Below are 22,776 nucleotides of genomic sequence, written 5' to 3' on the forward strand. Positions count from 1 at the left end.
TCATGACTCAATACTATGGAATTCTGGGATTTATAGTTTTATGAGATATTTATCCTTCTCCATCAGAGAGCTCTGGAGTCACAACAAACTACAAATTGAATGATGTCATAGCACTGAGCCATGGGAATTAAAGTGGTGTCCGCCTGGATTATTTCTGCAGTGTGGATGCAGCCGTGGATTTTAATGTTCTGGGATATTCTCCCCCTCCTTGGAGCAGGGTATCTTTTTTAAAGACTTTGGAAGAAATATAAAACTCATCAGAACAGGTAAAGTCATTTCCTTTCGGGTCTGATTGTAGGGTCATTTCCTTTCAGGCCTGACTGTTAGTATAATTAGCATCAATAGAAACTGAGCACTTCAGTGAGCACTGAACAGAGCAAAACTGTTAAAACTGTGGTCCTTCAGATGTTAATGGAACCCAGTTACCAACAACCCCAACCAGCTTGGGAAATGGTAACAGATCATGTGACTAGTAGTTCATTACCCTTTCATAAATCACATGTTCCTCACCCCTAATCAATATAATTTGAACATGGAGGTTTCATGGCTAATAACCATTTATATTCTTATCCTTCCTTGATATGTTTTTTTTTCTCTCCTTTAAATCCCCAATCATATACCATTAGCAAATTCAGACAATCCAAAATCCCAAACTAATCAGGGTGGTTTAGACAGATCAGGGTGAGGTCTGAATCTAAACAAATCTGCAGATCAGACCACATCTGTATCATAAAATCCCTGATGTTTCATTAGTAATTTGGATTGAGTGGGACACAGAGATCCCAAACAGTATGCCTCTGAAAAGTGATCTATTTCTAATCAGGGACACCATATAAGCACATGTCACAAGACAGGTTTAGCAGGCAATGCTAGAAGACTCAGGGGCTCAACAGACCCACCATTAAGGCCAGCCTGTGGGCAGAGTCGGGGTGTAGCATTCACATGATGCACGCTCCACCTCCGCCTCCAGACCAGTGTGACACCGCAAGATGCTCCACATGGCACACAACATCAAGGTGCTCCTCCAGCTCTGCATCTACACGACACAGTGCCAAAGGAGCATGGAAAAGCCGTGCACCTATGGCTATGGCACCCTTTCCTGGGCACAAAAAGAAGCCACTTTTTTGGCTCCTTTTAGTGCTGATCTAGTGCAGATAGAGGTGGCTGCAGGTCACCCCTTAGGGCTCAGTAATTTTGGGGCTAGCATTTTTATCTTCTACTGAGCCTCTACCAATGCAATTACTTTTTGGGGCTAGCATTTATCTTCTACTGAGCTTCTACCAACACAATTACTTTGGGGAAAGAAATCTGAAGTAATATTTGACTGAATTGATTCTGTTTTGGGTGCTTTTTCGCACACAATCTCTCTTTCAAGAGCAGGACTGCTAAAAGGGCCCTCTGTTCTGGTAGTCAATGTCTGCTGTCCCAGCCCAGGATTTCCTCTGCCCCATCTCGGATTCACCCCTTTTCACTCACTGCCCCTCACTCCTGGAACCTTCTTCCCCCACGAACAAGAGCCATTACTTCTTTAACCAGCTTCAAAAGGGAGTTGAAGACCATCCTGTTCAGAGAAGCGTTCCCAGGCCTTGCATAATTGTCACTTGCCTCCCTGGATGAAGATTAACCATCCGTTATGAGGCCAAGTCCTCCCTCCAGTCCATCTGCCTTGGTCCAGGCCTTGGAGGTAGAGAGGAACTGCTGGACCTCATCCCCTTCCCCACCACTACTCCCTTCTCCTTTTGTGTGGTGTCTTTTTAGATTGTAAGCCTGAGGGCAGGGAACCGTCTAATTAAAAAGACTGTATGTACAGCACTGTGTAAATTTACAGCACTTTATAAATAAAGGTTAATAATAATAATAATAATAATAATAATAATAATAATAATAATGATGATGATGATGATGATGATGATGATGATGATGTAGGGGTATCCATGTTGGCCATATATCAAAGTACAATAACATCAAAAATCCACAAAACAATGATGTCTTTATTGGACCAATGAAAGTGAAGAAAATACATGTTGAAAACTTTCAAAGCTTCATTGGTTTCTTCATCAGGCAAAAGTATTAAAAATCATACAGAAGAAAGAAAGAAAATGACAAAGTTAGTCACAGGTTTCCATTTTGGCAAGATGGCGTTGTGGTGGTGGTTCTCAATTAAGATGGAGGGATATCCATGAAGGCAGGCCACTTTCTGTCCATATGGGTTCTGGGAGGAAAAGAGTCATAAAGTAAAATAATAATAATAATAATAATAATAATAATAATAATAATAATAATAATGTTTTTCCAAAGTAGATCAAATAGATTTCTATTAGCAACAAAAAGATATTTCCTTTGAAATCCAGATTGCCTCCATCCTTTGTGAGGCTGTCAGTCACTCTGGAGATTATTGCACAACTCCCCCCCCCCAAAAAAAATCTGAGCATGGGTTGAGATCATGTATAAAAGGGGTGTTATCACACAGCTCTGTGCCCACATCGGAGGCATCCCATACCTGATTGGGACTTCTCCCATACTTTGCAATGAATGGAAAAGTATTGTTTTTTGAGATTAGTCCCAAGTGGGTAAAGTATGCCTCTGATTTGAGCAGGGAGCTGTGCAATAACATCTGTTTATACATAGTCTGAACCTTGCTCAAACAGCGGGTGCAATAATCTTGTTTGATAGGAAGAGAATATTGTATTTCTCAAGAAGCTTCTATGCTGTTGAATTAGGAAAACATTTTAAGGCAAAATAAACAAAATGAAGTTTCAATTTTTTTAAAAAAATGTCTTAGCTTTTTTGGAGGTAGAACTTTAAAAAAGTAAAGTCCCAGTCTCTTGGCTCCCTCTTTAGGTTTCAGTGTTCATGGTGCTGTGGTGTTTCAGGCTGCCATCTCACTCTGCCTAATGTTGCGTTTGCTCTGATTTCTTAATATGATGCTGCATATGAAGCATCTTCTATTAGCAGTAATGGATAACAACTACGAGATAGATCTATCTTCTGTGTTTATGTTTGTACTAAGTATGTTACTCATTGTTTAATGACTAAAGCACAGTGAGTAATTCCTTTCTATATTTTACATAATTGTTCTTTTTGCATTTAAAATCAAGGGTTTACTATAATATCCTTAAGTGGAAGCTATTTAAAGTTAGTATGTGATTTATTTAATCTTTTCCAGAAAGTTACTCTTTGCTTAGAAAACAAAGGTGAAATAGTATGCTAGTGGATTTATGTCTCTTTGCAAAGGTGCAAATAATTCAAATTATTTCATCTTTTTGAAATTCCACAGCTGATTGTCATTGCCTCTCCTTTTCCTTTTTCTTCTTCTTCTTCTGGCACATGATAAAAAGAAATTCAAGACCCCATTTTTTTGTGCTTAAATTTTCTACATCTGAGGAGTGATTATGCTGCTTAAATCCACTGGTATAAAAACATAGAACAAAACAGAATTATTTTCAGATGAAAATTCAAGATTACCACAGTTAGCTGTTCCAAATGGACTGGGTCTCAGCTCTAATAGCTCTTATGCCCAAAGAAATCAATTCATAACAGGTTTGTGTGTTCTTAAAGCTTAATACAATCGACCCCTTATCCATTGATTCAAGCATTCACTGATTGAAAATATTCAAAAAATATATACATTCTAAAAAGAAAGCCTTGATTTTGCCATAAGGGACACAATTATGTTATCCATTGTATTTAATTGGACTTACGCACTAATGTATTTTGGCATCCACAGGGGGTCTGGAACCAAACCGCAGAGGATACCAAGGGCCCACTGTATATAATTGTGTCAGGGAGACTATTATATATATAAATTGATTTCTTTTGGCATAAGAGCTACTAGAGCTGAGAGTCAGTCCATTTGGAACAGCTAATTGTGGTAATCTTGAATTTCCATCTGAAAATAATTCTATTTTAATCTATTTTTTGTAGACATTATTGAAGGGATATTTTTTCATGTAAACATCATAATTCTCATGAAAATTTACTAAGACTTAGAATACAAATAAGTGAAGCATTCTAGGGCTAAGGCTATGCTTTCTATGCAGAAGCTCCCAGATTTAATTCCTGTCATCTTCTGGATAACATATCTGCTGCTGTAAGAGTGTATAAAAATGAATCCTTGTAGGATATAAAGAATAGAGTAATGAGAATGGGAACGACTTAAGAAGTTTTCCTAGAATATATATTGATTCTTCACTGAACAGTTGATTCAGTAGGTCTGTTTTACTTGGGACTAACTGCTACAATTCAGGCTATAGATTATAATATTTAAAGTCTGAACAAAATGGTAACTGGTATAAATGTATGAATGACACTTGCAGCATATTCAGGGCCAGTCTTGCCATTGGGAGAGTGAAACCTGTCGTGAATACTCAAGGTGTGGAAATCATGCAGCTCTCCAATGTTGTAGAACTGCAATCCCCTGCATTTCTCTACCAGGCTGTTGGCAGCTGATTCTTCCTCCTGCTTTGAACTAATGAAGAAGGAGAATGTTTGTTCATGCAGTTGGTTATGGTTGGGAAGATGTTTGTTGCTGACTGCTTAATGGAAGTTGAAAATGTACCCTACTGTATAAAAGGATGTATCAAGGTGACATTGAGTGAAAGACCACTTCAAACTGTGAATTTTCCTCAGCTTGAATTTCCTTTGAAAGAACAACATCTGTTTCGCTCTACATTATTTAAGTGATGATTTATGGAAACATCATGAGATCTTATTAATACGTGTGTAGTTTTAAAATACAAAGAAGTATAGCACAATGCTATACACAGATAATCAGGTGGTACATTATGTCTCAGTGTTGTTGTACATTATATAAACCAGGGTATCTGAAGAGGGCACCGGTCACTTTTCCTCACAGTGCTAGGGACCAGTGACATATTTGCCCACTGGGTACATCTCTTTCTTTCTTTCCTGACAACTTGCTTTGGAGTTACATTGCTTCAGAGACCATCATTTTGAATAGCACTGGCATAAACTATAATGGTTTACAGAAGGCTATTTATAGAAGTATGGAAAGCTGATAAGCTGAACTGTCAACTAAGAAGCCCTTTAGTAGCATTATTTTCACTTTTTTTCTGAACTCTAAAACATAGGCTTGATATACACAGTCATTGCCAAGCTTACTGTAACAATGTATGTGACATGCATTGAAAATTCCAAGACAGAGAACATTTTGTCACTGGGAGGGCACCAACTGGATACTAGGGGTGTAAGGAAGAATCTGTTTGGTTTGCATTTTAATATGAACCATCTTAATCTGCTTGTCAGGAATTCATATATGAACCAGAAACCAATTGATTCTTTGCTCTTTGAACTTAACTGACTTTTGCAATGTCCGTTTCAAAGCAAAATGAATTTTTTAGGGGGAACTGTGCAGGGAAAAATTAATGATGGAAGTATACAAAGAGGATTCTCCTATTAGAAAGTTTTTGTAAAACATGCATATATCATAAATCATTTCACATAAAATGTATGGATTTGCATGCATTTGAAATTTGTACATGCTTATTAAAAACAAGGTCCCATATTGACATGGAAAGAGGGTAGAAACACATGTCCTTGAAAAAACTGTCAATGTTACAGGATGTAAAATATTTGTCCTATTGACTCCTGTCCTATATCAATAGCAAATCAATGAGGTTTTTAAAAAAGATTTTCTAGGCTTTGTCAGTTTGCACATCCAGTATGTGTCATTGCATGCATATAGACAATTTTCTTTTTGCATCTGTCACTGATGTCTTCTTTTACTGTGTTCCCTGACTTACTATTGGAACTGGCAATGTTACATTTTTGTGTTACAGTTTTCAGAATCCCTCAGCCATTATGGCCACTGGCCAGACTGGCAGGGCTATTCTGAATTGTAGTCCAGGAGCTATTAGTCCAGGATTTGTTCAATCTCATAACTGTAGTTTAACAAGTAAATTTCCAAGCTGTGTTTGCTATTAGGCCAGTCTTTACAGATGTCAGGTTCTTAAGAGTTGTCTTTTTCTGAGGTCCAAAACACACTGCAGAAATAATCCAGTTTGAGACTGCTTTGACTGCCTTGGCTCAATTCAAGGGAATTCTGGGAACTATAATTTTGTGAGACAATTAGCCTTCTTTGCCAGAGAGCTCTGATGCCACAATAAACTTCAGTTCCCAGGATTCTGTAGCACTAAGCCAGTGCAGTTAAAGTGACCTCAAACTGGATTATTTCTGCAGTGTGTTTTGGACCCAAGACAAAATGTTTATCTTTGAACACCTCTGTTTCATAAAACATTCTTAGAATTAGTGTTTGGAAAAGCTTCAACACTATGGTGGCTGGGGGTGGAAATCTGTGAATTGTCATTCAAAAAACAAATAAATTCCTTTGCCTGTGCCCTCACCAGGTGTAGCTATGAGGGTGGTGGAACAAAGAGGAAGACCTCCCTAGCATGAGCAGATTCATAAGGGAGAAAATAATCCTTCATTTAATGTAGACCTGAGCTGTATAGGCTTTTATAGGTTCATTAGAGTGTAAGAATATACCATAAATTGATCAACCTCCAAACAGGCACGTCATACAAAGTTAAGAGTATTGGTATTGTTAATACTAGAAAATATTTTTTCATGATTGAATTTTTTATAGTTGTTACCATATATGCTGTCCATTATGCCTAAATATTTTGAAGATACCCAATTCTGTCTTATTTTGGAAGTTAAGCAGAGCCAAGCCTTGGCGAGAAAAATTCCAAGGAATGCTAGGTTCTGTAAACTAATTTTTAGGAGGCAATTGAAAACTACCTCTAAATATTCCTTGCCTAAGAAAATGCTATGAAATTTATGAGGTTGCCATATGTCAACAGACAAATCAATGACATTACATACACAAAAACACATGTATATACACAACATACACTGTTCATTGTTTCCCCTTCTCTCATGAGGTTTCTCATGTGTTCAAGAGAGTTAGATCTGATCCTTGTTGCAAGCCATGAAGCTATCAATGGAAAGCAGTTTCCAATAGCAACCATGCTATGTTTTAAACACAGTCTTGATACTAAGCACCCAATAGTTTCTAGACTGCCACATATATAAGAAAAAGGGCACTCGCTTAAAATGTTTTCCTTTTCCAGTCCTCTGTATTTATGTGTCAGCTAAGGAAGAATGGCAGGAAGGGAATGCTGACCTAGCTGCTTAAGGGTAAAGAGGGCAAAATGTTCTGTTTCTCCTCTCCTATTCCTCTCGACGTGTATTCCAATCTCTGAAAGAATGTTTTATTCTGTGGCCAGTACTGAATCCAAGTAGGCTGGTGAGTGGTAAAGGGTACCAGAGTGATCCATTCTTTCTTTGCCAACCTGATTAATTCTTAGGGTGGCCAAAGAGGGAAGGACTTTCTTTTCTACTTGAATGATGTGAAAACTGAGCAAGCTAGTAGTCCCTTCTCCATCAAATTCATCTAGAGTGAATTCTATGAATGTAATGTTTCATTTATTTTGTTCTTGAGAGCAAGAACAAATAATTGAATTTCTCACAAAAACATGTGAGGAACTAAGAACAGGCATGTGAGGAATTATTTTTCCCCATATGATTGGAATGGGTGGAAAGTCACCCTTTTAGTAAGTGTAAGACAGTGTAAGACAGTTTCCTACATTACTTCTGTTCCTTTTAATTCAACAGACCACATCTTACTTCTTTTCTTTGTTTGCATCTGGTGTAGATATGAAAGAGCTTTGACAACTTTCCACTATTGGGCAACACCAACAACACTGCCTCCTTTCTCCTGTCTGTCTGTCATTGGAATAGAGGGAAGTGAAAGGATATGTTTCTCATCCAAGGTCAGCTATGGGCATTTGGGTAGACTGAGAACGGAGCTGCTCCCTTGCCTACACACTGTTGCCTCTTGCTTTCTTTTACATACCCAGGAAGGTGATTCCTGCTCAGCTCACAAACAATAGTAGCCAGAGGATCCCTTCCTGTAGTCACCATTCTGGGAACGCTCTCTAACAGTCACAGCACGTAATTGATCTTAGTCTCACAAGGCTCTCTATGGGTCTCATAGGGCTGAAGAAGAGTTATTTTCATCCTTGGGGCCTGCATGCTATTGAATCAATTTCAGTACTGTGTTTCAGTTTCCTTAGTGGGGAATCCCAATTCTCAGGAAACCTCTTTTTCTTCTAGGATCGGGGGGGAGGGGGGGATGAGAACATTTTTATCTAATTATTATTATTATTATTATTATTATTATTATTATTATACCGCCCTGTGGCAAACCAATCCGGGCGGTTAACAACAGTAAAATATAAAATATAACAATTAAAAACACTTTATCCCTCCCCCCCTTAAGACAATATTAAACAGTATAACATATTAAAAACACAATATCAGCATAAAAACAGCAATTAAAACTAAAAACCCTGATATCCCTCTGTTGATCCTCGACCATCACTAAGATGGGGCCACGGGAGGAATGAGGGAATCAGGGAACCTGGGCCGGGATGGTTAGTCTGGAAAGGCCTGCCGGAAGAGATCCGTCTTGACCGCTTTTTTAAAGCTGTCTAATGATGTTATCTGACGGATCTCATTCGGCAGGTCGTTCCAGAGTTTGGGGGCGACAGCAGAGAATGCCCTCTGGGAGGTCACCGCAAGATAGATTTTAAAGGCTGCAGTAAGTTCCTCCCAGAGGACCAGAGAGCACGGGGAGGATTGTGCGGGAGGAGGCGGTCCCTGAGATAGCTTGGACCCAAGCCATTTAGGGCTTTAAAGGTGATAACCAACACCTTGTACTGGGCCCGGAAGCTGATAGGCAGCCAGTGGAGGGACCTAAAAACCGGAGTAATGTGGTCCCTCCTAGATGTTCCTGAGACAAGCCTGGCTGCCATGTTTTGAACCAGCTGTAATTTCCGAGTCAAGCACAGGGGTAGCCCCATGTAGAGTGCATTACAGAAGTCAAGGCGTGAGGTTACCAGCGCGTGCACAACTGTCTCGAGATCCCTTACTTCCAGAAAAGGGCGCAGCTGGCGTATCAGCCGAAGCTGATAACAGGCACTCCTGACCGTCGCATTTACCTGATTTGTCATCAGGAGCGACGAGTCAAGGAGCACCCCCAGACTGCGAACACAGTCACTGGAGGAGAGTGTGACCCCATCCAGGACTGGAGGTTGCAACCCAATTCTTGGTTTCGGGGCCGCTACCATGAGCACCTCTGTCTTGTCTGGATTCAGTTTCAATCTGTTTTTCCTCATCCAGCCCATTACCGCCTGAAGACATTCATTGAGAGAAGAGATGCCATCAGAATTCGAGGCCGACGAACGAGATACGGAGAAATAGATTTGGGTGTATGTATGTAGTATGCCATATGTAGTAAGTTCCATGTATTTTCCTGAACTGAATTCCTGGTCACCAAAGCAAATGGCTAAATACAAGACTTGGTTTTCTCAACTGTTTATCCAGACTTTCAAAAGAGGCATTGCTACATTATTTCTCTCAGTCTTTCTTTGGAGTTTATCAGACAAGGGAAATTGGAAATGTAATCCAATGGCAATCCAAACGCAATCATGGGGTTTAACATTATTGCGTGATAGACTACCACACGCAATTTCAGGCAATGGTGAACTATTTTTGAGCAATGGGAAGTCAGTTCAAATGCAATTCAAATTCACGTAAATTCGCTGAACTAGCGAATTCACATGTATGCGTTCTGGCCCCACTTTCTCTTCATTCGAAATTAAGAGAAATTCCTCCTGTGTGATAAACTCCTTTCTGTTATTAGGAACATACACCATGAAATTTATCTATTAATCACAACAGGACTGTTTTACTTATAGGAGAAAAAAATGTGATTCAAGTACTATTCTAGCCTCCTCTGTCCTCTCAAACAGCTTTCTAAGTTTATCTCTGTATTTTGATTCCTAGTCTCAGAGATGTTAGAAGTAAACCAACATGCTTTGGGATTTTGTACATTTGAAACTAACTGGGAGAAAGAAATTGGTAGCATAAGCTTTTGTAGACTTAAGTGTACTTCCTCAGATGTGACTTTTTTCTCTCAATTATCCTAAAAGATGCTGCAACATCCCTGTGTGTACTATCTGGACTAACACTGTGTGGAGACAGCAGGCAATTGTGAAGGGAGTGAAGCCAGGAAAAGATGAGAGCTGCTCCCATTAGTGAGTATATAAGAGGGAGGAGCAGGTTTGAAAGTGGTAGATGTTTAGTGTGTCCTGAGGGGTGAAGAACCATTGAGGCTAGATTAGGATGCTATGAGGGACAATTAGAAAGGGTTGTAGGTACCCAAGAAAGGGACAAAGAGTGCCCTTAATTATATTGTTGTAGTGTCCTGTGGAAGACATGGGGTTTGGTGACTAGTGGACAGGTAATGAGAAGGGTTATAAGATACAGAAGATTAATAAAGGTTCTGTGAGGACTTAGTTTGTAAGGGAACATATCTACAACTATAAAGAAACAATTACAAAGACAAGCTAAAGAAACTGTTAAACTGTGTAACTAATAAAGTATGTATACACCGTATCTATTCTGAATGCCATCCACTAAAAGAGATACTGTATTCAGCCTGACTTGTAAATACATTTATTACTTTGTTTAAACAAGCAGCTGTCTGAAGTGATTTCGGAACACTTTAAAAATGCTACCAACATTGAGAAAATTAGGTTTAGGACACATTAGATAGTGGGTGTGTGGCTGCCAAGGAATAGCTAGTGCCAAGCTGGGGGAAAATTTGAAACCCAGAATGCTGGCATCTAAAGAGAGTTATAGTGCACAAGACACTTAAGAGAGTCCCAGGTTTGAGTCTCGCAATGAAGAATTGGCCATCATCTCCACATAATTGGTGGCAGTGGTGGGATCAAAAAAGACCCATTGGGCTGCCATCCGAGAAAAGAAGTTGGATGGGTGAGTCTCACCTTCACACACAGCTATGTGTTTGAATGCTTTGCAGATATAAAATATTTTGGCAGATATTTCACCATGCCTGTGCTATTTTTTTTTAACATGAACAAAACTTCAAGAATAGTGAGATAATGTTTTGAAACCTAAGCTTCTATTTCAATGTAACAACATAGTTTGGGGACAGTTAGTAGAAAAATGCATGTAAATAATGACTGCTGAAGGAGAAAAACACCTTGGAAGAGAAACTGGAGCTTATCAGATGGTGGAATGAAGGGGGTGGGTGGGAGTAACAGCACAGTGGAAGAACAGAAAAGTCCTGCAGAATGCCTTACCTGCTGTGAGAGAGCCAGCAGATCTGCCCACCAAGGGGAATGATAAATGACGGTGTGCTGAGAGACAGCATGGATAGTGGTAGGTCTACACCTCTAAAAATGTTTGATTAGTGATCTTAGAGGGAATAAGAAGAAGATTGATGACATGATGAGATAGTTTTAATGCTGAAGGAGTTTTGAATCTTGGTTAACTCTTGGGCATGAAAAGAACATAAATGGGCTTTGGGAATTCATAACATATGAGAAATAATACAGATGTAGGTTATGAAATTGCAAGCTTATTAAAAAGGTATGGTGAAGTGGAATTCTTGCAATATGAATTAATTACTGCCTAACTTTCATATTTCTAGTGGGTTCAGGACTTTTCTTCGAATTCTTCATCACCATGTTCTGATAGCTGCATGCAGCCATGAAAGTAATTAGTGGCAGATTTGTTTTTTCTCCCCTAATGCCTTGCCAGAATCTCTCGCAAAATTCTCATCAAAACATCTTTCATAATGATCACACTCCCAGACCAAGAATGCTAGAAGACTCAGGAGATCAAAGGGATAGTGAACAATAGTTATTATTATTACTATTTTATTTACTTATATTCCACATTTCTCCCAATATAGGGATTCAAGGCAGTGAACGGAAAGTTTAAAACAAAGAATCATAGAATCATAGAATTGAAAGAGACCATAAGGGCCATTCACTTCAACCCCATTCTGCCATGAGGAAAGGCTATATGTGGCCTCATTGCTCCATCATGTTCATGTTGTGATTAATAAATTTCCTGGCTATTTTTCTCTTGCAAAGAGACATGGGACAGTAGGTGAAGGAGAAGACATAGAAAGCTAGACCTATACATATTTATTGTCTATTCCTATTGCACTAGCAGAAGAAGGATAGAAATATGAAGTAGCCAGCCAGTCTTCCTAGTTAGGTGAATATAATGAACTAGCAGGGCTCAGTCTTCCTCTTATATGGATAGAAAGAGAAAACAAGTCCAGCCAAAACAGTCCTTTTTTTTTGTTTGTTTGATTGATTGTTGTTTGTTTGTTTGTTTTTAAAAAAACCAAACCAGAATCCTATTAAGAGATGATCAAATCATTTTCAGTGTTCTACTTTTGGAAGAATTACTGATATGTAAAAGAAAGTGCAGGGTACAGTTTGTTGGCCCTTCCCTTGATATTACATCCTCCCATCTTAGCTCCATCTCTGCAATCTCTTCAATTTGGAGTAGGTATTTTTACATGAGACCTTTCACACTACACAACTGTAGTGTGTATTGCCATGGCAACAGCCTATGGATTCCTGGTTTTGCAATTTGGAATTCTCTGGCTGAGAATTCTAAATGCACTTCCCTAAGCATCAAATTTCCTAGGATGTTGCTGATGGTAGTTAAAGCAGAATCATAAGGCCATAACTGTGTGGTTTATAAGGGCCCTGAGTCAGGGAGAGACTGTAATTAGCTATTTTGTTGTTGTTGTGGCTACATTCAAGGCAGAGTGCTATCTTTGAAAGGGTTCCATCTTTCAAGCTGCGTTATTTCCCTTGAGGACAAGAGAATGAGGGCCTTTCACAATGTGAAAGACTACATACTGAATTGTCTAACCTGGTCACTAGACAGCAACTCGTACTTCATCCAGTTAACAAGATGAAAGGTTAACTAAAAGATGTTTTCACTTTAAATGTAAGATTCTATTTTTGTTTCATCCAAGACTGTTTATGAACTGATTGCAATGAAATGCTAAGATGCTTATATTGAACTAAGTCCAATCCTGGTGCCTAGTGGACTCAAATTAATAGGACTTGTATGTTATCACTTATTCAGCTCTCACTGATTTCAAGGAGTCTAATCTGTTTAGCACTAATAATAACAATAATATGTTTTATTTATAGACCGCTATTCCGCAATGATCATAGCGGTGTACAGTAAAAATCTTAATGCAATACAAAATACAAGGTGACAAAGGAGGGAGAAGTCTCGTCCTTCAGGCAGTCCCTGATGTTGCTGGGTCTGCCTGATGGCTCCCTCTGAGGCCAAGATGACAGTTGAGGAGGGAGGGGCCTCTTCCTTCAGGCAGTCCCTGATGTTGCTGGGTCTGCCTGATAACTCCCTCTGAGGCCGAGATGTCAGTTGAGGAGGGAGGGGCCTCTTCCTTCAGACAGTCCCTGATGTTGCTGGGTCTGCCTGATGGCTCCCTCTGAGGCCAAGATGACAGTTGAGGAGGGAGGGGCCTCTTCCTTCAGGCAGTCCCTGATGTTGCTGGGTCTGCCTGATGGCTCCCTCTGAGGCCGAGATGACAGTTGAGGAGGGAGGGGCCTCTTCCTTCAGGCAGTCCCTGATGTTGCTGGGTCTGCCTGATGGCTCCCTCTGAGGCCGAGATGACAGTTGAGGAGGGAGGGGCCTCTTCCTTCAGACAGTCCCTGATGTTGCTGGGTCTGCCTGATGGCTCCCTCTGAGGCCGAGATGACAGTTGAGGAGGGAGGGGCCTCTTCCTTCAGACAGTCCCTGATGTTGCTGGGTCTGCCTGATGGCTCCCTCTGAGGCCGAGATGACAGTTGAGGAGGGAGGGGCCTCTTCCTTCAGGCAGACCTTGATGTTGCTGGGTCTGCCTGATGGCTCCCTCTGAGGCCGAGATGACAGTTGAGGAGGGAGGGGCCTCTTCCTTCAGACAGTCCCTGATGTTGCTGGGTCTGCCTGATGGCTCCCTCTGAGGCCGAGATGACAGTTGAGGAGGGAGGGGCCTCTTCCTTCAGACAGTCCCTGATGTTGCTGGGTCTGCCTGATGGCTCCCTCTGAGGCCGAGATGACAGTTGAGGAGGGAGGGGCCTCTTCCTTCAGACAGTCCCTGATGTTGCTGGGTCTGCCTGATGGCTCCCTCTGAGGCCAAGATGACAGTTGAGGAGGGAGGGGCCTCTTCCTTCAGGCAGTCCCTGATGTTGCTGGGTCTGCCTGATGGCTCCCTCTGAGGCCGAGATGACAGTTGAGGAGGGAGGGGCCTCTTCCTTCAGACAGTCCCTGATGTTGCTGGGTCTGCCTGATGGCTCCCTCTGAGGCCGAGATGACAGTTGAGGAGGGAGGGGCCTCTTCCTTCAGACAGTCCCTGATGTTGCTGGGTCTGCCTGATGGCTCCCTCTGAGGCCGAGATGACAGTTGAGGAGGGAGGGGCCTCTTCCTTCAGACAGTCCCTGATGTTGCTGGGTCTGCCTGATGGCTCCCTCTGAGGCCAAGATGACAGTTGATAGAGGGTTCAGTGGCCATTTGATATCTTTAGTTGTTTGATTCCAGGAACCACCAGCATCACCCTGTAAATACCAAAATATGTAGATGTCCATTTCCTGTTGTATACAAAAGTGTATTAAATTATATAAAATAACTAAGGCGGGGTACAGACCACCAAAAAGAGGCGCCTCCTCAGCGCCTTTCTCTGCTGCGCAGCTGTGTCACAGCATACAAATTACGTGGCGTAGCTGCACAGCAAGGAAGGAGCTCCCCAAAGCGGCTCCAGTTTGCAGTGCAGCAAAGCTCCAAAGACGGCACAGTTACGTCACAGATGCGCAGCACCGTTGAGAGGTGGCACAGCTGTGATGCAATTGTGCGCACCATATGTATGCCACTGCGCAACTGCGGTGCATGCATGATGTGCTAGGGTTGCGGGGCGTGTGCATGCACCACCCCGAGGCAACCCTAGCACGCCATGGACATGCCGCAAAGGGCCCATCCACACACACACACACACACACACACATATATGCGCCATGGATGATTTAATCTGTGGAATCTGTGGATAGAGATGGCTGTTTTTATTAGTCAGTGACTCCATCTCTATTTCATTAATCTTGCAAAAATCCATGTCCCCAAGGCCATCATGGCTAGAGACGTGCATTTGCTGCCCTCTTGAATAAGGCCAGCAGCCAATTAGATGTGGTGTTTCTACTCCACATCAGGGAAGGGTTGGGGTGGAGCTGAGGCTATTTAAGCCAGCACCACCATTCCTTATCCCTCTTTGCAGTTGTTGTCCCTCCCTCCTGCCTCGACTTCATTGTGGCTGTGTTGGTCGCTTTAAGGGCTGGGTAAGAATTTTCTCCCCTTTCCAAGGGTTTTTTTGCCTACCTTACACTCTTGTTTGGGGGCTTGGAAAATTGGCTTAGGCATGGACTTAAAATAGGCAGTCACTGGCTGTTGATGGGGGAGAATTAGCTGTCAGGTGAACACCTATGGCGCCCGCTTGGGGTGAAGGTTAGGCCTCTTAAATTTTCTCTTTAGGTCTTGCAACTAAGGTGAGAAGGAGAGAGACCTTCCTTAGGGCTGACCTGGGATATCACCCTCAATCAAGTCCTGTGACTTGAGTGAGGAAATCTCAGGTTGATGTTCCAGATGTGAGCTGGCCGGGGAGCAACCCAATCATGGGTTTTTCAATGATTCAGGTGTTTCACCCAGGGGAAGCTGAGGAGGTGGGCTGAGGAATAGACCACCTGCCACAGCTACTCCCAAGTTGCTCCATTAAATTTTTACAGGTTTTCAAAAAGACAGTTAAATTCAATAAAGTGGCCCATTTTTATTGCTGTAACCTGCCTGGACTCCTTGTGATTGGGTGGTCTATAAATTTATTATTATTATTATTATTATTATTATTATTATTATTATTATTATTTTACAACCCATATATGTGTCTGGTCTCTTATTTCAAGTTGGAAAGCAAATCCTTTTTCCTCTTGCTCTCTCCACAAAACATACAGATAGAGCCAGAACAGACCAGCATAAAAAGCCGGCTTCCAGCTAGTTTACGGGCATGGCATATGCACGATGTATGCCCCAAGGTGCCTGGAAGTTGACTTCATGCCATCCAGATGCCCATATGTGGGCCAGCTTCTGGGTGCTCCAGCAATTTAGCATTTAGCACTGCATGCTGCCGGAATGCCTTAAAGCCACAGAGGGGTGGAAAACCCAGCTTTTTGCTGGCACAAAAAGGAGTGGCAATTTGTCACTTCTTTTTGGGCTAACAAACAGGTGGATTGGGGCTGTAGCATGTGGCTTCCACATCTCATTGGTGCTCAGCTCCACGGTGGCCCCAATCTGCTGGTTTTGGATGGTCTCTTTCAGCCCATAGTTAGAAGAACAAGACTTTCTGTATTTGTCTCAAATTTTGTTTGAGGAAATAAATAGGTCATTACTCAAGAATGTATGAATACCTCTTTTCTTTGGATTACCTCAATTTGAGAAAAAAAATACTTTTCTTGTTGAAATTCTTTTAACATCCCTGGTATTTCTACAGATGCTACACTTCAAGGAATTTCATAGATGTTTTGACTCCAAAATCACAACTGGAAATGTCTCCTCTCATGCCTTGGCCCATCCTATAATGTATATGTTTGCCTATTTCCATGTAAGGCAAAACCACATCAATAGATATGGACACATATGTAAGTTCCACTATTAATAATATGTGCACTAAGGGGCTGTGCATAATATTATGTGCACTAAGGGGCCTCTAGCCACCCCTTTGACAGCCAGATCAGGGCCATGGCAATCACATGCCATGGCCCTGACCTGGTCTTTCCAGGGTGTGAAAAGGAGCCACAAAAAGCAGCTCTTTTTTGAGCCCTGGAAAGGGTGTGATAGCCATGGTGCTGTGGCTATACTGCACTCCTTTGGCACTGCATCATGTGAATGCAGCGCCAGAGGAGCACTGTGATGTTGTGTGCTGTGTGGTGTGATGCACAGTGTCCTGACACCCTGGAGCAGAGTTGAGGCAGGCATTATATGGACATGATGCCCTGATTCTACCCCAGGTCGGCCTTAATGGCCGGTGTGCACAGGGCCTAAGTCATTGTGATGCAACCTCCTTTCTATTCCTTGAGTTTACCTTTACCTCTGACTTATAGAAGGCCCCTCATCAATGACAGCTGCCCAGCATCCACCCTTTATAAACTTTCCCTAAATGTATAAGGGCTAGGTCCCAAGTGTCTTCCTCTTACAAATTGAATAGCGTAGTGTGTTTGTCTGTGCCTATATGGTCTGGAATTCACTCAGGCAGAGGCTTCTGTTATAACAAATAAACATTAACTTTATTGAATAACATATAGCAGGAAAGTAGCTTTGTTAGAATAGTTCAAACATGGTATGGATACACTGATAGAACTGTTGCAAGCATTTCACAGTTCCTTCTTTACAATTTCCAATATGACCATATTGGAACCCTTTGTCTCTTTCTCCAGTTGCTCTACTGTCTTGTTAAAACACCTCTCTGATTTCCCTAGGCCCAGTCAGATTCCTATCTGACCTTCTCCCTAGAGCTCTCACTCAAGAACCTCCCCTGAACTCAAACCTTCCCTCAACTCAGTCCCTTTCAACTCTCTTAAACTCCCCCTCAAGTGAACTCACAGTCACTGACTCCTGCCTTTTATATCTACTCCTTCCCCTACAGCCCCTCCCTCAAAATCAGCCCAAACCATGGAGCTTATTGCACAGGGTTCCAGGAATGCAGCTAGCATGGGATGAAAGGGGGCAGGAAGGGAACGGAACAGGGAAAGGGCACATTTTACTGCATGCTGTTTAGAACAGTTCTTGAAAATCGCCACCTCTGGGATGGATGGTGAACGGAACAGGTACTTCTGGCTACATCAGCGGCATTCCAGCGTGTGGTAAAATGTGTCCTTTCCCCATTCCATTCCCTTCCTGCCCCCTTTCGTCCAGTGCTAGCTGTGTTCCTAGAGCCCTGTGCAATAAACTCCCATGTCAGGAAACCAACCCTGCCCAGTGACTTCATCACAACTATCCATCCATCCAGACCTTTACATATTCATTTCTCTATAACTTTGCCTTTGTACACAATTTTGTCCTATATGCAAGCAGACAAATATCCACCTAGAATTTATGTTATTTCTTCATGGAACTATTGAGGTATTTTGCTACAGGCTACATATCTGTTGAATTGTGAAATTCTTTCCCATTTTGCTATTTGTGATAAATTTGTTAGAATGAGGGCAGTAGAATTTGAAAAAGATGAAAAGCCAGTGCAAGCTTCATATGGTGGCTTCATTTCAAACTTTTTCTTGCCTTCACTGCATATTATCATATTCATTCACTGAATATATGTATGAACCGTGATAGTTAATTGATTTTTGGTAGAGCTGCTGTGTCAGATATGAGGGAATGCAAAATCTCTTTTCTGGTCTTGGCCATAAAAATTATCTCCTATTACTAAATGTCTCTTGAGAGGTCACTTGAAATTCCATCAATACATGGAGGAAATAAGAACCAAAGTTGAAAAGATTCTATTATGAAGGAGGGGAAACATGAACTTCATTAATAATGCATAAAATTATATATATTCTCTGCTTACATCAGTATGTTCATCACAGCTGGATTATGACAGTCTTTGATAAAGCTGTAATATGCTAAATTGACATTAATGAAATCTTAGTTTTCAAAGCATAATATTAATTATACTAATTTTATCCTGAGACATTTGAAATATATAACTACAAAAAGTGGAACACCCTTCTTATTTTAAATGCATTCAAATATGAAATATTCATGCATTCACACAATACAATCATTTTTTCAAGAACTATACTATAAATATACACAAATGATGCCTCAAAAATTTGAATTGTTTTTGGGGAGAGAATTTGAGAAAGCAATTGCATCAAGTTTCTCCAGAAGAAGACAAATTCTCCAGGAATTTCTCAAATTTGGGGCTCACCATGGGCTGTAAATGATAGGTTCATTTTTGCCTAAGTCTTTGCTTATTGATTTGTTTTAAATTGGCATTGCAAGTGAAAACTAGAGGGCTTTGTTACAAGCCTCGCTTAGGGATGGAAAGAATATATAAACATATACAAAAATGTTCAAATACATACTTCTTGACTTTTAGGAAATTGTGATGAAGAGACCTCATATGTGTAAAATTGAACATTCTCCATGTGTTCATGTGCAGAAAACTGCATTATCTCCACAGGAAGCAACATACATATATATATATATAGAGAGAGAGAGAGAGAGAGAGAGAGAGAGAGAGAGAGTGAACTACCTAGAAGTGGACGGCTAGCAATTTCTGTGTGGAAAGTGCTAGCCGTCCACTTCTAGGTAATGCACTCTCTCTCTCTCTCTCTCTCTCTATATATATATATATATATATATATATATCACTGTGCAAAAGAACTGAACCCTGATCTCCAGAGTCATAGTCCAATGGTCAAACCACTATAACTCACTGACTCCATTTGGAATAAACATTTTAATTTTATTTCTTTATTTATTTAATTATTTTGGAATTTGAAACCAAATGCTTGTTACATTTGTACCCAGTGGTAGTGATGGTGGTTGAGCAGCCAGTTCCTCTTGCCTTATGGTGTAAGAGACAGAGTGGTGTAGTAGTTTGAGTACTGGACTATGACTCTAGAAACCAGGATTCAAATCCCAGTTTGGCTATGATAACCCACAAGGTGACCTTGGGCAACTCACTTTCTCTCAGCCTCAAAGGATGGCAATAACAAACCCTCTCTGAAGAAATGTGCCAAGAAAACCCTATGATATTTATTTATTTTTATTTATTCAGCTACAAAGGCTCTCAGAGTGGCTTACAATTTTATTATTATTTTAATTAGACAGTTCCCTGCCCTCAGGATTACAGTCTAAAAAGACATGACACAAAAGGAGAAGAGTAAGGTTCTGGGGAAGGGATATAGTTCATTTGTTCTTCTCTCCCTCTGGGGCCATGGTCATAGCAGATGGGCTGAAGCGAGGGCTCTTCATCTTATTTTGGGCTAAGCCCAATGGAGCTGGCCTGCCTAGGTCACTATAAGTTGGAAACAATTTGAAGGCACACAATTTGAAGCCTGTTTATTTATTTAAGCTATGATTTAACTTCAGATTTTAGGACTTGAAATTATAATAATTGAAAACAGAGATAACATAACAGCACATATCTCCAGTAAGTCTTTGGCACCAGAATGTAAATAAACCTTTCTTTATGTTAAGGATAAATTAATTGATTCCATCACATTGAATGACATTTCAGTTATTCACTTTGAATCAGTTCAGGAATACTTTGGCAAACTATCATATGGAATCCTGGGATTTGTAGTTTTATGGTCCCACAGCTCTTTAAAGAGAAGGCTAAATATCTCACAAAACTACAAATTCCCAGAATGCCATAGAACTGAGCCATGGTACTTCAAGTGGCGTCAAGCTGCATTCATTCTGTAGTCTAGACACAGTCTTGTTTGCTTATTTGATATGAATTATTTCTCATCACTTGACTTATTTTTTATGTTTCATAGATTTTTATTACACTGGCCAACATACATTTTACTTCACTTAACTTTTTTAGTCAGGGATTTCAAGATGACAAAAAAGAGCCCAGCTTAACATTATTAATATTATTGGACCACCACTATGCTTGCATCCTGCTCTACTCCTTGCTTTTACTATGTTGTGCATATTAACCATCCTTTTTATAATCTTTAAAAAAGTTTTGTTTCCAGCTGTCAGTACAGAACAAATATCCTATTATAGCCATGAGGGATATGTTTCATAGCAGATCTGGGAAAACAAACAAAGCATTTGGAATTTTCTGTGATATTAGAAGAAGGTGAATTGTGTTATTGTTAGTGGTCTATGTATGACCAAGTTAGCATCATTTAGTTCCATCACTGGTTTAGCAAACAACACCACAAAAATCATATAAAAGAATGCATAATTTATTGTTTGTTTATTTATTATATCTTTACCTTGTCTCTCTGGAATGCAGCTGAAAGTACCCTTCAGTAAAACCAAATAATGATAGTGCTGGTAAACATAAAAGAGTTTATTAATTCAAACATAAGTCACATAAACAATTAGAAACATGATTAAGGGAAAACAGCTCTTCAGCATCAAGAAACAGGCAAACAGGAACCAGTTTTGCCATATGAATGGTAACAGAATTAATAAATAGTGGAATAAGAGAGGGTTGTTAAGCTTAATGCTCACTAATATTTCTGATGCACCTGTGTATTAATTATACCACAATTCACATGACATTCACAAGACATTCACTATTTGCATTAAAAAAAAAAGATTCCTGTTTCTCTGATGCTTGTCTTTGCTTTGCAGATGAAGACCTGGTGGTCAATCAGATGTTGTTAAGTTTCAATTTCCAAATGGCAAACAAGTAGAAGAACATGAGGATGACACTGGGAACAAAACAAAGCCAGGAGAGAAACAGAATTGTCAAAGTACTTAGATTTTTTAATTAAAATTGAATTATATAACTATTTCACTGAGCAAACTGATAAAGAGTGGGCAAATTGCTATTGACTGAAAGGCTACACTACATTCTCACTACACTACATTCTTAATTATGTCTGGAATATTTTTGTTGTAACCTAATAAGTAGTCCTACCTATGGGATTTGTCAATTATTCACTACAGTTTCAAATAATACAAAACAACTATACACACACACACAGGCAATTCAACATAATAAGCTGTGGATGCTAAGCCCCAAATGCTTGGATGAATAGACAAATTTAACTTGATGAGGAAATGAAACCTTTGTCAGCACTAATCAAGACTCCATTCTTTAGCCATTTTATATTCCATTCCCATTAATTTTTGATGACAAAGATTATATTCTATTATTAAGTGATCTACATCTAAAACTGATAAACTGTGGCTAATATAGCTTCATTTTATCCCTATAGAGTTAAAGAGAAAGTACTACACAGCTTCATATATGGTCAAATTTACTTCATAGGTTTCCACTTAACATCAAATTCAATTTACTGTGTGTTCATTGCAGTTCCTCTAATATACTACATTTGTACATTGTTTTTGATATTATTTTTAACTGTGTGCCTTCAAATCATTTTCAATTTATGGTGACCTAAGGGGAATCTACCACTATGTTTTTTATGCCTGCGTGACTTACTCAAGGTCTGTCAATGGGTTTCCATGGTGGAGTGGGGAATCTAACCCTGATCTCTTCAAGTTTATTATTATTTTATACTTCTTTACTGATTTTGTTGTTGTTAACTGTCCTCAAGTCGATCTTGACCCTTGGCAAACTTGCGGATGAAACATTTCCAAGACCCTCTGTATTCCAGTGCTCTGCTCAACTCCTGAAAACTCACACTTGTGATCTCTTTAATAGACACCATCCATCTTGCATGTGTCCTTCCTCTCTTTCTTCTTCTCTCTCTATGACACAACAACCAATGAAAAATGAATTGGACATAGCTCCCACTTTGGAAGAAAACCTTAAGGCCATACAGCAGATGAAAAAAGGTAAGGCATCCGGGATTGATGGAATTCCACCTGAAGCTTGGAAATTTGGAGGTCATGTACTCCATGCTAAATTCCTTGTGAGTTGCTGGGAAAAAGGCGAACTGCCATCAGATCTTCGAGATGCAGTCATCATCAGCCTGTATAAGAAAAAAGGAGCAAAATCCGATTGCTCAAACTATCGAGGTATAACACTGCTCTCCATCGCTGGAAAAATCCTTGCAAGGATACTCCTGAACAGATTAGTTCCTGCTATTGCAGAAGAACTTCTCCCGGAAAGCCAATGTGGCTTTAGAGCTAATAGGAGCACTACAGATATGGTAT

The 22,776-nt window shown here is 40.3% G+C and overlaps 1 long non-coding RNA gene across 3 annotated transcripts in view; it reads right to left on the reverse strand.

Annotated features, from left to right (window-relative positions):
- Positions 1–2,017: 2,017 nt before the first annotated feature.
- LOC149319662 (uncharacterized) overlaps positions 2,018–22,776 on the reverse strand; it is a 107,189-nt gene continuing 86,430 nt past the window's right edge. For 2 of the 3 annotated variants that reach the window (XR_016279886.1, XR_016279885.1), the window contains 2 exons: positions 20,919–20,976; positions 2,018–2,212 (listed from right to left, as the gene is read on the reverse strand). This is a non-coding gene — a long non-coding RNA (uncharacterized LOC149319662). Of the gene's footprint in view, positions 2,213–20,918; positions 20,977–21,875; positions 22,593–22,776 lie in introns of those variants that run through there. The other variant, XR_016279887.1, reaches the window with a different exon arrangement.

The sequence above is a fragment of the Sceloporus occidentalis genome, unplaced genomic scaffold (genome assembly GCF_023333645.1).
Source record: "Sceloporus occidentalis isolate IW3139 unplaced genomic scaffold, rSceOcc1.0.p SCAF_2, whole genome shotgun sequence".
In the NCBI taxonomy this organism is placed as follows: Eukaryota; Metazoa; Chordata; class Lepidosauria; order Squamata; family Phrynosomatidae; genus Sceloporus; species Sceloporus occidentalis.